The 13,270-nt window shown below is 28.8% G+C and overlaps 1 protein-coding gene across 2 annotated transcripts in view; it reads left to right on the forward strand.

Annotated features, from left to right (window-relative positions):
- Positions 1-13,270, forward strand: part of LOC126847167 (ras guanine nucleotide exchange factor B-like) — a 38,882-nt gene that overhangs the window by 19,950 nt on the left and 5,662 nt on the right. The gene's annotated exons all lie outside the window — the stretch shown is intronic.

Here is a 13,270-nt window from a genome sequence, read left to right on the forward strand (position 1 = left end):
AAAAAACTTCAACGGCTAACATGGATATAATAGGGGTAATTATATGTGTGCAGGTGTACCGTACCGTACCTCCTTCTTACTTTTACCCCCTCTTAAATTCACGTTAGCCGCTATCATTATCATATTATATAGTCATTTTTAATTCACTTTTGTAATTAAATATCTATGTTGTATACAATAAGAATAAAGCCTTTAATCTTACCAGTCGGCCGTTATATATTTTTTTTCATAATTTACAGCATGATAAAAAATGTTAGTAAACTGTATAGCACAAATAATTATAATTTGTGTATGCACGACGGTAGTCCCCACGACGGACATGCTATTAAATTGCATACACAGGACGCCGTTTTATTCTACCATCCGGTACATTGTTGCTCTAATAATTGTAACGAATTAAAAATGTAGTAAAAAAAAAGTTATCGAGTTAAAGAGAGTTAAGATAAAAAATTATATTATCAAGAACTCCAATGAAGCAGCATACAAATTGTATTGTATTGTATTGTACTTATGTAACACTGGAAACCAAATTAAATTTAATAAAATCATTTATATTCCTTAACAAAATTAAAAATAAAGTTATGCAACGCCCGACATTTTGATTGAATAAATATTATTGATTTGGAAAAAAAAACAATAAAATACAACTTTTAGCGTGCGCTGCTCCAATCATCGCATCGAGTTTCCCCTTAAAAAGTATATTTGTCGATAAAAAATAATTACATTCAGACTCTATACTTTGGTTATGGCCACTGTGTGTGTGTCGTGATATTTGTGAAAAAACAAAAGAAAGCTATAAATTCTCAAGTGGTCAAGGCCGTTGGTTTCAAATGCACAATGACGTGTATGAAATTCCGGTTATTGGTTTGTGGAGCAAACAAACGGATACCGAACAATATTGAAAGGTAAATATATTGTAATGTATTCTCTCCTGACTTTGCCAACTTTGTCTACATTACTCCAACTCGGAGTGGTCTGTCCTAAATCGTCTATGAACAAAAACCGAAAAAGTATCATACAATATATAACATGTACAATATATTCAGCCGATTTCACCAACATTTGTTAAATACACTCTTAACACAATGTTAGATAAAATAACTTCTGCTTACCTATTAAAAGGTTATCAAAGTTGTAATTTCTATTGTTTTCTAAACACTCAATATAAAGAAGTTTCTCATCAAATGTGCAATTCACTAATATGTATTACTATTACACACAGTCAACAAAAATGATAAAACAATTCCTGAACTCTAATAATATAAATATTATATAACATAAGTACTACAATAAATTTTAATATGCCGATTAACTTTTTAACAAGCCGATTTCGGGTGATTAATTTAACAATCGTTTTAACAATGTGTTAAGACTAACAAATCTCGAAGAAACCCAATTTTCATTAACTAAATGTTAAATATAATGAAACCTGCTGATAATATATATTTTTTTTTTTACTATATAACTTTAACTTGCCAATACCTATTTATCTTGAATAAAATGATCACCACGATTATGTTAACTAAAACTCCTGCAGTACATGTATAACATATTGATCAATCCCACTGGAATGCAACAAAAATGTGTTTTTATGTAAATTACATGGAAATTCACCGTTAACTAAAAAAATCAACATAAAACATTCACGCCCTTCCTGTGTGTACTCGAATGATTTATGTAAAACAACATGCACACCATTCCCCATAATACGAGTAAATATACAGAAAATATCCAATTCAATATTATTGTTCAACCGTTAGTTTTACAATTGCAATATTTTATAGCATATATACAACTCATACTCTACTTTATTCGTAGTTAGATTATTCAGTTGATTTTATTTTAAACAACAAGTTGGACCAATTAAAATTAAATGGATTAATTAGAAAACCTGGCTTTGAAATTGAGTGAAGACATCTGACTGTCATGGGTAAAGTATTAATGAATTACTATTTCATTAATCATATAGAACATAGATAAACTATAAATATTGTCAAGTTCCATCATTGATAGTGGTAAATTACAAGTACAGTAACATGTAGTCCATACTTTGACAAGTCTGTGCAATAACGCAACTGTGCAATAACATAAATCAAGTTAAACCATAACACTAACGGCTAGCGATATTATGGAAACGTTATGTAGGGTATAAATCAGATAAACGGTTGAAGGGAGATGCATTTTACCATAAGTAAAGTATAAAATAATATTCGAAACGTTTGCTCGAATCGTGCGATGGAACTAATGAAAAAGGCAACCGTAAAAATTAATTCAAAACAATCCGCATAAATGTTTAGCAAAACATACAGTTAGTACAATAAGAGTCATTTGGTATAATATAACCAAAATATTGGCAGGTAAATCAGGTACGTTTTAAGAGATATACATGTAATTTGCATAAAATTCAGCGACTTAAACTGTTAAACCATGTTCCCAGTTCAATGTATGTTTGCAACCCATAAGTCTATATCTTAGGTATCAAACACCCAATTCGGTATAACTAAATATTAATTGGAACCCTCCTTAATTCTGTATGCTCCCAGTGTGTCTATTACATTTTTTTTCTGGTCATAATTACCGTGGCTGTTATTTCCCAAAAAAATAAACCATACCTACTTAAATATAACTCTTATCATAATACAATATCATGTTTGCGTCAACGTTATAATTTCTCCAATGCGACTCAAGGTAAATCGAGTAGGTCCTTAATTATCAACTATAATAAGTATCAAGTTACTAATCTAACCTACTTAATTAGATGTTTACACTTTACACACATACTAAAGTATGTCTCATAATTATTTATAGCTTGTTTGTTACACCCACTGACAAACACGATATACCTATATAAAAGATTGATCTACTACAAATAAGTTTAATCGAATGTTTTTGTAAATTATATAATCCACGCTATAAATATTAATTATGGATCATATAGTTTTAATGATATTCCGTGGGCTATGTTTAATTTTATTTTTATTTTAAATCTTCCAACAATTTAGTTTAATGAGAATTTCATTTTTGTAAACCAAATAAAGTCTCATAGGTTTTACTTAGTTATTGTTAATAACATTTTTTCCTTTCACATACCTGCCGGACGTAAACTGTTTTATGGCCTTTTCGACTGACCTCAGATTACACGTATACAATATTAAAGCGAATCAGGAGTATATAGTCTCATCACCTACTGGCCATTATAATTTATGTACGACCTGTGGTAGCACATAATATTTCCTTTTTTTATATATACCTAGGCAAAACCGCACGAACAAGCCTAGACTTAATGGAACAACGTAAATCTTCATCTTATATACAAACATTCTGCGTGGATACATGATTTTTATTGTTAAGTGTAAAAAAATAGCACTTATAGGTTGTCTTTTATGTAACGTACAAAACTATATACATGCAACTTTAACATCAAAGTGCTTTATTAATTAAGTTGTTGGCAAAAATAAATTAAAACAACCACAAATTTTGGTTATTTAAAAATACCAAAATTTAGTATTCAAATTCCAAACATATTTATTAAAAAAATATATATTTGAGACTTCTTAAAATAAAATCAGAGAAAAAAGTAACAATAATAAGCTCGAGGTTAATACTTTCCACGTTAAATCCACCAATTATGAACAGCTATAATAAAACAACAAAATAATTCAAAATTGTTTTTGTTTGGAAAAATATTTTTCTAGTTTGTCATATAAGAATATAAATGTTGAGAAAATGTTACTGTTTGCAAGATCAATCAAGAAACAGTATCATCTGTCTTATAGTATAACCCTAACTACACAAAAAAAACAATCCTATTTACTAAATTACTAAAATTAATATATGGTTATTGGACAGTTACTTCAACTGTAGCATTAACATAATTGGAATGTTATCTCAGCGGAAATAATTAAAACTGAAAGTGGTAAAAAGTTATAGTCTGCTGTATTTTAAAGTGAAAAAATGTAATTTTTTTAAATTTTGGCATTATAAAATATTTTTAATTTATAGACTTTAAATATAATATTGATTTTAGTAGCAAAAAGTTATTATGATTTGTGGGTCCAGACACAAAAAATTATAAAAACATGTTTTTGTAAAACCAATACCTTTTCAGCTATCACAAATTATAAAAAAAAAATATTTTACTTGTTTACGGTGTAGGAAAGTATCAAATATTATATTTGCATAAGTTTTCCAGGGTTTTAATCCAATATAAACTTGGTGAGACATTGATAAGGTTTATGTTTGGCCTTTCTTCTAGTTGAACAAATTGTATAAATTATCATAAATTATACCTACAACAATGCGAAGAGAGGATTAGCTTAAAAAGTGTTTTTCCAACGGCTGTTTGCAATTAAGTATTAATAGTCTGTTGATGTTTAACCATCATAATATGATTCTAAAAATACATATTAATTGCATACAATTCCCGTTTTTTATTTTATTATTTCCAACAAAATTAAGTTATTATTTTATTATTTCTACGTACCTGTCGTGTCTCAAAACACTTAATTATGTAAAACTTGTTAAATTCTGATCCATAAACTAACTATCATATTCATTTTACACTAATTAGTAACAGGTTATTACTTCAAAATAACCTTAATGTATTCAAAAGAAGACTTGACATTTATGATCCAAGTCAACCTTTTTAACTCCTACTACAGCTATTAAGATGTCGAAATGCGAGGGTACTATAAATAAGGGAGTGTTTATTTTTAAATATCTTACATGACCTTTCAATAAGAAGATGATTATATATTTTTTAAATACACCCACCAACACTTTAGCTGTTTTCATGTAATACTAGTAAATTATGTGGTGCTAAAAAAGTGTGGAAACAAATTGTTTAGTTAATAAAATATATAAAACCCACTTAACGCATTGTATGTGTACGTTCGTGTACCTCAGAAGAAAAGTATATGAAGTCAACTTTGTTTAGACTATTAGACTGATATTGTTAAGATACACAAGCGGTAAAGCAGAGCACACTATGGGAGAAAATAAACGTTTCTAGAAAAATGCGAAATAACCAGAGTTTTATTTGAATAATAATTATGAAACAAGCGTACGGACATCGTGCCATTCGTTTAACGACCAAGTTCAATGGTCAATTTAAAAGCGTTAAAAAAAAAATATATATGTACACATTTAAATTGAATATGTCTAGACGATCAAGTGGAATCTTTGCCAACTCATTGTGTTATTTACGATAACTGCTAGCCGACCCTTTGGCGGATGTACCATTATTTATCGTAGAACAGCTTAAGTCCAAATAAAACAAACTATAATGACTAAAATTTAAAAAGGAAACATATTATTTAACTGGTAGTGTCTTTATTTGTACTTAAGTGAAAATTTGGCGTTACAATGGTTTAGATGAATTATTGAAAACAAAAACACCAATTAGGATTATACATAACTAATTTTCTTAAAAAATATACTCTTTTGAAACTCGAGCAGTTTATTATACCCATATATTCTATTGTAGAATATAAATGTAATACATCCAAAGGTCAAACCAGTGTAAGTACCGCATACCAATAACTCATTCATACTAACCATAGATTTAAATTTAGATAACACCATATGATAGGATCTAGTTTGCAATTGTAGATAAATAGAGTAAATAAAAACGGGAGGTTGTACTACAATTATTACGAAAAATAGTTTACAACTAAAATTGAAGATAATTTTTAGTTTGGATTATTATCAATGGAATTAATTTAATTACCAGCAAACGGGAAATTTCTCTACAATTTCCTTACTTTATCTTAATGTATACTATATGCACCTTTGAATATTTAGTCCATAAATAATAGTCACGCCCTAGTCGGTATGACTTTATGATTATTACAGGAATTACAGGGGAAAATAATAATATAACAAATTTAACATAGTTAGGTTAATAATAATTAGTTGCCGGAACCGTCACTCAAGGGAACCTGATTACTTTCAAATTACAACAGAAATTCATAATACGCCCTTAATAATGTTTTTGTAATTATACTCTTACTGGCTTCACGAATAATTATTTAAACTTTTCATAAAATTGGTTATATGTATATATATATATATATATATATATATATAGAAACAACGACAAATGTATTACAAAAATACAACCGCATACATGTCGTGCATAATGTGTTCAAACATTAAAGCTCTCATTTTAAACCTAGTTAAGATGGTGACATTAAAGTCAGTAAGTCGGCCAACCTTAATATTTTTGAGCAGAGAATATGTACCGGCAAATAATTGTTTAACCTGTTAAAATATTTGTAAAACGTCTTAATAGGCTTATTACTTGAGTGTAAAAAATATAAAGAAAAACACCCAAGATGCCATTCAACACATTATCAGAAGCTTTCAAATCCAAATTCATCAAACGCCACTAAAAATAATAATTATCTAAAACTGGTTATCGACCAGTCAACATCTTCAGCAAACTATTCTTAATATAAAATTTTAATTAAATATAGACGTTACCATTTAAGTTTCAAAAGTTAATAGAGCTCTGGAAAATACTAAAAAAAGGAAATATTTATTAATATTAGTAACACATAAACAAAAACGTTTTAAAAAAGAACACTACAAGATTGCAATTATTTTAAAAGATATTGTCATCCTGTAAATAAAAGAGGTGCAAGTACAATTACCAAATAAACTTTGTAAAATATGTTTGCTGTTTGTATAAATAAGAGTAAAAGTGATAAAGCTAATTTATAGTAAAATCTTAATCAATTTAGTCTTGGTTTGGTCATTTGTAAATTATTGTAATCGAAAATAGGACATCGAATCGTACCTATCTTGTATGCTTCTTAGTCATCAATATTTTACTTATGTGCATTTATTTGATTATTTATATTATAGTTCATAACATAAAATACATATACACATTTTGTAATTTATATCAAATTTTCAAACTAGTAATTGCAAACATACGTATAAAGGACGTGTGAGTGATAAAGAGGTGCGAGAGATAGATATAAAGTAATATATTTTAAGCTAAAAAACGAATAACACTGTCCTTTTTGAAAATACTCAATCAACAATATTCATGAGAACTCGATTATCATATTATTGTAATGATTAACAGGAAAAAAATGATATTTATAAAAAATGTACACTTTATAAGATTCGTTAGTTTTAATTGTGACATTATCTATTTTATTTAAACATTGACTTAGCCCGTTTAAACAATTCAAATGCGGTTATCGACAACACTTCATTGTACAATTAATATAAAGGTACTAATTAATAAAGTTGGAAATGCACTTTTTTTATGCATTAAATACATTTCAAATTTGTACGAGGAATTTGAATAGTGCAAAAGAGGCTCTTTCTGCCTTTGTTCTATCCCCATTGATCAATACTCTTAAATTTTGGAATTCTTCAACTTTTTCAAAAGCTTTTTAACCAAGGTCGTCTTGGGATGGCTCTCTGTCTAGAAGCTCCTATATTTTGTTTTTCCCACATTAATTCTTAGGGTTAACAATTTTAATGATAGTATACACTATCATCAACGTGTTTTATGGTGGAAGACCAAAGTCGTTTGTATTTGTAACGTATATTTTTTTTTAGTATTATTTATTATCATTCGCGGAAACCGTGAACGCGTTTGGGGAGTTGTTTAAGTTGAAATATCCTTTGAAATTGAATTTATCGAATAGTGTACTTTATTTATTTCGCCTTTTGGCTTTCATTCCGAGAAATTGCACTGCAACTGTTCCCGCAGAACCCACGCGTGCCGGGATAATTTGATTAGGGTGCAACCATTGTAAACAGCCCTAACAAACGGGTAACACACCACGCCTGAGGTCAATATCAATGTGTCAGCATTATGTTTGCTCCTCGTGCAACAACTTTATAGCTCTGATAATAATAATTGTATTATTATTATTATGTTATATGTATCCTAATGTCTTAATCGATATATTATGTATAATATTATACAGGGTGATCGTTTTATCGTCCCCCACTCAATATCTCAAAGGGTTTAACACACACACATATAAATATAATAAACTAGATTGCTAACTGTTGATAAGAATTCAAGTCGACGTCGGCCATTTTTGTGGGATTTATGTGTGTATAAAATAATACATATATCGTCAGCCTATTTAGTACCTCCAAAATACAAAATTTCACACTATAAGGAAAAAACGTTTAATTTATTCTATTTATTTCAATAACAATTGCTTACTGTTTATCACACATTTTGTGGCAAAAAGTAAACACTGAAATATAATCATTATTATACCAACTGACGCACGGTTTTTTTTCTTTCAAATAGTTTAATATATTTAAAATTTATTTTGTAAATAAGTCCTTTGCTAAATAAGCTGACGATATCTGTGATTTTGGGCCATAAACTGACTTGTAATTGTTATAAACAAGTGATAACAGTTATAAACATGTGATCAGGTTCTAATTTCCACAAAGATGGCGAAAAATGGTAACTTTAATTATATCTATTGGCGTTATGTACACTGAGCAATCTAGTTTATTATATTCGTTATATATTTGTGGGGTTTAACTAGAAATTTAATTTATTTTTGCAGTATTTTTATAAAATGTGATCTTAATTATTCAAATTTGTTTTACCCCAGCCCAAACTAATTATTTCTATATCAACTTTTGAAACTTAAACGGCAACGTATACACTTTATTAACTTTTTAAATTAATAATATTATACTGACAACAAACTATTTTTAAAGTTATAAGATTTTTTAAGAAGATCTTTCCTCCTAAACTTGAAACTTCAATAACACGTTAACGACCAGTCGACATGCTTAGTACATTATTCTCAATTTAAAAAAATAATAAAATGTATGCGTTACATCATTAAAGTTTCAAAAGTAGATAGGAACATAAAAATTTGTAAACAAATATTGAGATCACATAAATGATAAATGTTATGAAAAATAAATTAAATTATTGATTTAACCCAATGACATATCGAGTGGCTCACGACAAAATGATTACCCTGCATATACATGTGATTGCGACACTAATCGAAATATAATCTTTTAATAGAACTCTGGGAAATATTAAATTGCAGCACATCAATTCTCAGGGGAACGTGCGCTCTTGTAAGACACGGATAATAACTTTCGCAATCTTATACTTACGTTATACACGGTCCAACGGAGACGGTCGGACGTTCTACGGTATGATAGATGTCGTAATAATCATTATTAATATTAATACCGTTCTTAGGCACTCGGGTTTTTCCCCACGTCGAGTGCAGATGTGCTGGCCGACGAAACTTTTCCAAAAGTCAAAACTCTTTTTGCCGGGCACCGGCAAACCGTTAAGAGGCAAAGGCAAAAAGGAACGCGTAATGTGAGAATTTGACATGAGCGTGTCTTGTGAAACCTAACCTTCCCGATAGTGATAAGAAACAGCTGATAGTACGGATTTGTGATAAGAGATAGCTGTAGTAGCTCCTGATAAGAGACAGACGATAAGAGATCAATGAAAAATGAAGTGACAGGGAAGAGATTGTAGATAGAAGGAGAGAAGCAAAATGAACATCAACACATTTGAAATGAATGTATCTGTTAAGAAGGGATTTTAATCAGAAGTTTGAATTGCCGCCTTTTTTTTTGCGAATAACGTACACGCTCATATAAAACATGTCACTTGTTAATAGTCCACTTGTTGAGTTTTACACAAGTTATGATTTTTTTATGTTTTGAATCTAGATTTCTTTGTGTGTCCTTTTTTTTTTATGGTGATTTTAATTAGAGCAAATTATCGGATTAGAGACAATCAGTGGTTTTTTATAATTGAAAATAAAAAAATAAATGTGAAGCTAAAAAGTATTAAATTTAAAACATTATTTGCATTGTTTTTTCAATGGATTGGTTGATTTTTACTGATTGCGAGCCGGGTAAAGTTAATGCAACTCAATATTTACAACAGTCTTTACTGAGGTCTTTTAGTTGTATCAATTGACTTACAAGTTTCTTAAATGTTTCGCTCACACTAATAACTAATTGAAGACAAAAGGTTTTGATTTAAAGTTTTCGTTATAATTTCAACCGCTTGCAAATTAACCACCTTCAAAAATTTGAATACACAATTTTATTTATCAATAAAAAGTTTACAATTATAACTTCCCCGAATTTAATAATAATTTATGCTTAGGAACAAAAACAAGTTTAATGTAGTATTATTATAATATAGTTTACTACTCTTCTACATACATTTTAATATTATTTTAAATCTCTAAAAAGCATAAATGCATAATTAGTCAACGCAATAGAACTGATTTTGTTTAACTAGTTACTCTGATGTAGAATACGATATAAGTGGAATATCCTATGTATACATAATATCTGTTTACAATTCCTTGTTGTTGGATTGAGCATTCAAAAAAAAACCCACCGTGTAATCGGATAGCTCCAATAAAGCTCAGAACTGCGATACCCGTGAAACGTTTTCGTGGCTGACATACATTGTGTGCGAATTGAATAAAAAATAAACGAAAACAACGTGTTACCAAAAGAATAAGTTTATCCCAAGACGAATTATGATAATCTGAGATCTCAAACCGAACATGTTATTTATTTATACACACATATATGTACATTTATATTTATACACATAAATTTAATTTATTTTTTTCGTCAATCTCTAAGCCCGGATTAAGCACAGATATATTAAATAAACGTCAGACGTGTACTTATTGTATTGTAAAACAACGCAATGTATATTTATAAGAGCTTAAACACCCGCGCTGGTTTGCAAGCGTTTCTTTTTAACGATCGCCGCAGCCCACATGATCGCATACGCCCATTGTGTGCGGTACATCCATTAATGCGGCTGGTGACTTACAACAAGCCGAGCAAACGTTTATTCTGAATTTAACTACAAAAAAAATAAATGTCAACAACAATGCACGGCGCGTTTTTCTTATGGATTGTAAAAACGTTAAAGGGTTTAAATCAAAAATCAACAACAACAAACCTTTTGGCCATTCTTCCTACACAATCCTCCGGATTAGCTCTCTGGAATGTGTTCACTGTTGGATCATGAGTTGCAAACGTGTTTGTGTGTATTTCTATTTACCCGAAAAAACACTCACAGCCGGTTTCAACAACTATTATTAAATACACTCTGTTAGTTGGCAATTCACTTGGGTTTAACATCTGGTTAAATTAAGTAAGTTTCTATATTTGTTAAGTTACCTAAATGTTAGTTGGGTAAATTTTTACAGTTACCTTGATTTCAACGTTTTCGTTGGTTATCAAGAAATTTGATAAGTGATAATATTATAATTTTATAATCAAAACTCAATTAGTAATATAAAATTCAATCTATTGCATTTAAACATGCCAATTGACTTTTTAATAAGCTGATTTCGGCTGATTAACTTAATAATCGTTATGACAACGTGTTAAGGCTAACAAATCTCGATGGATCAGGTTCAAAGCTGAAAAAGTATTTTTTTTTATTATACGATTGATTTTTTTTAAATATTATGTATACTTATACAGGGTAATCAAAAAGTTCGAGAACGTTCAATTTTTAGAGCCGTTATTGATTAATTTTTTTCAAATTTTGACTTTTGGTTGTTGGTAGGTTTGGTGGCTTTTATACACATTTAACGCTTATATCCAAAATCATACCTTAAGTGATTTGCGCATAGATGATATTGACTTTTAAAACTTAAATGGTAACCCCATATTTTTTTAAATATTCTATTAAATACATTCTTTTTAAGAAAATGTTGGTCAAATTTTTAATTTCTATCAAGTAGTTTTTGTTATATTACTGCTTAAAAATGGCAAGTTTTGTCAATTTCCTACTTTTGTGAGAGCTGACTTGCATCGTTGCAAAATTAATTTAAAAAATTGTCATATTTTGTTTGTATGAGAAAAACAAGATAGCCTGACACATTTCATATATTTATTTCATCAGTTTAAGTTTTAAAAATGTGTTATTTTTCTTTACACTATAAAAGATGCATGTTTAATGTAAACATAATAAATTGTTTATAAAGTAATAACAGTTACAAAGATACACAAAGTGTAAAAAAATGTTTATTTTATACAATCGTGATGATACACATAAGTGAGTGTTGAGAATTAGATATGAAAGAGATGAAGAGAAAATTGAAGTGAATAGAATAATAATTTTGTCATAAACGTGTGGACTAACTTGTTTAGACAGAGTAGTATATAAAGTGTATAAAAAGTAATTTGGGAGTTGCGCCAATTAGCAAGAAAAATAAGACAGAACACTGAGCTTATTGTAATAGTTTGGGCATATTGAAAGAAAGTATAATAAAAAAAATCATGTTAGAACGATTAAGGGTAAACCTAAGAAAAAGTGGATGAGTTTGAAAAATAAAATCATGTAAATGTATGGAATGAATAAAAAACTGCAATGGATAGAGACATGTCAGTTACTTTTTATACTATAAAACCACAACACAACGTTAAGAGGAGGTTACACTTGTTACTTTTTAACGCATTTGGTGTAGGCAATTTATTGCAAAAATCTAAATTTAGAACTAAATTCTAAAATGAATTTTTATATATTATATAATTGTTTTATATTTTATGTATAATATAATTATATATTTTGCATGTAATACAAAGTAATTATTGCCTTGTTAAAAAAAAAACCCGTATTTACCATCATTGATGGAACCAAACTATATTATATGATGTTCACTTCTAAATAAAGTTATCTAACAGCTATAAACACATAGTAAAACGAATTAAAAAAGTTTCGCTAAACAAACTAAGTATCAAGAATGGAATCCCATGGTTAATACACTTAAATATATCCACTTTGATCGTGAACTCTTGACGATAATGAACTTCCAAGAACTTGGTACACGTGACTTGGTTACATCACTGGAAAATATATTCTCTTGGACGTTTAAGGATTTCGTTTGAAAATATATATAAACACAAAGTGCGCTCCAGCTTTGAGTCAAAAGAAAATCCAATATAAAATTATTAAGTGACTACAACAACTAATACATATTTTACTCAATGACCTTTGATGTTTTTTGGGGGTCTGTTGAGCTCGTTCAATCCGTTATTTCTATTTAAACTAACCAAGTATGGCCGATTGTTATATAATAATTAGTGGGCTTTATTATATAATCGCCCGGCCCTACATTCATTGTATAAAATCAATTGTATTGAAAATAAGACTGACAGATAACACTTTATTTTATAAGAGAGAATTATTTGTTTTTATTATTCAATTATATAGTTTTTGCTATAAATATAATGTTGAATTAAATTA

The sequence above is a fragment of the Adelges cooleyi genome, unplaced genomic scaffold, assembly GCF_023614345.1.
Source record: "Adelges cooleyi isolate 19-005CV unplaced genomic scaffold, UGA_ACOO_1.1 ACOO_flye_CR_arks_rails_tigmint_CR_PRNA_9, whole genome shotgun sequence".
Classification (NCBI taxonomy): Eukaryota; Metazoa; Arthropoda; class Insecta; order Hemiptera; family Adelgidae; genus Adelges; species Adelges cooleyi.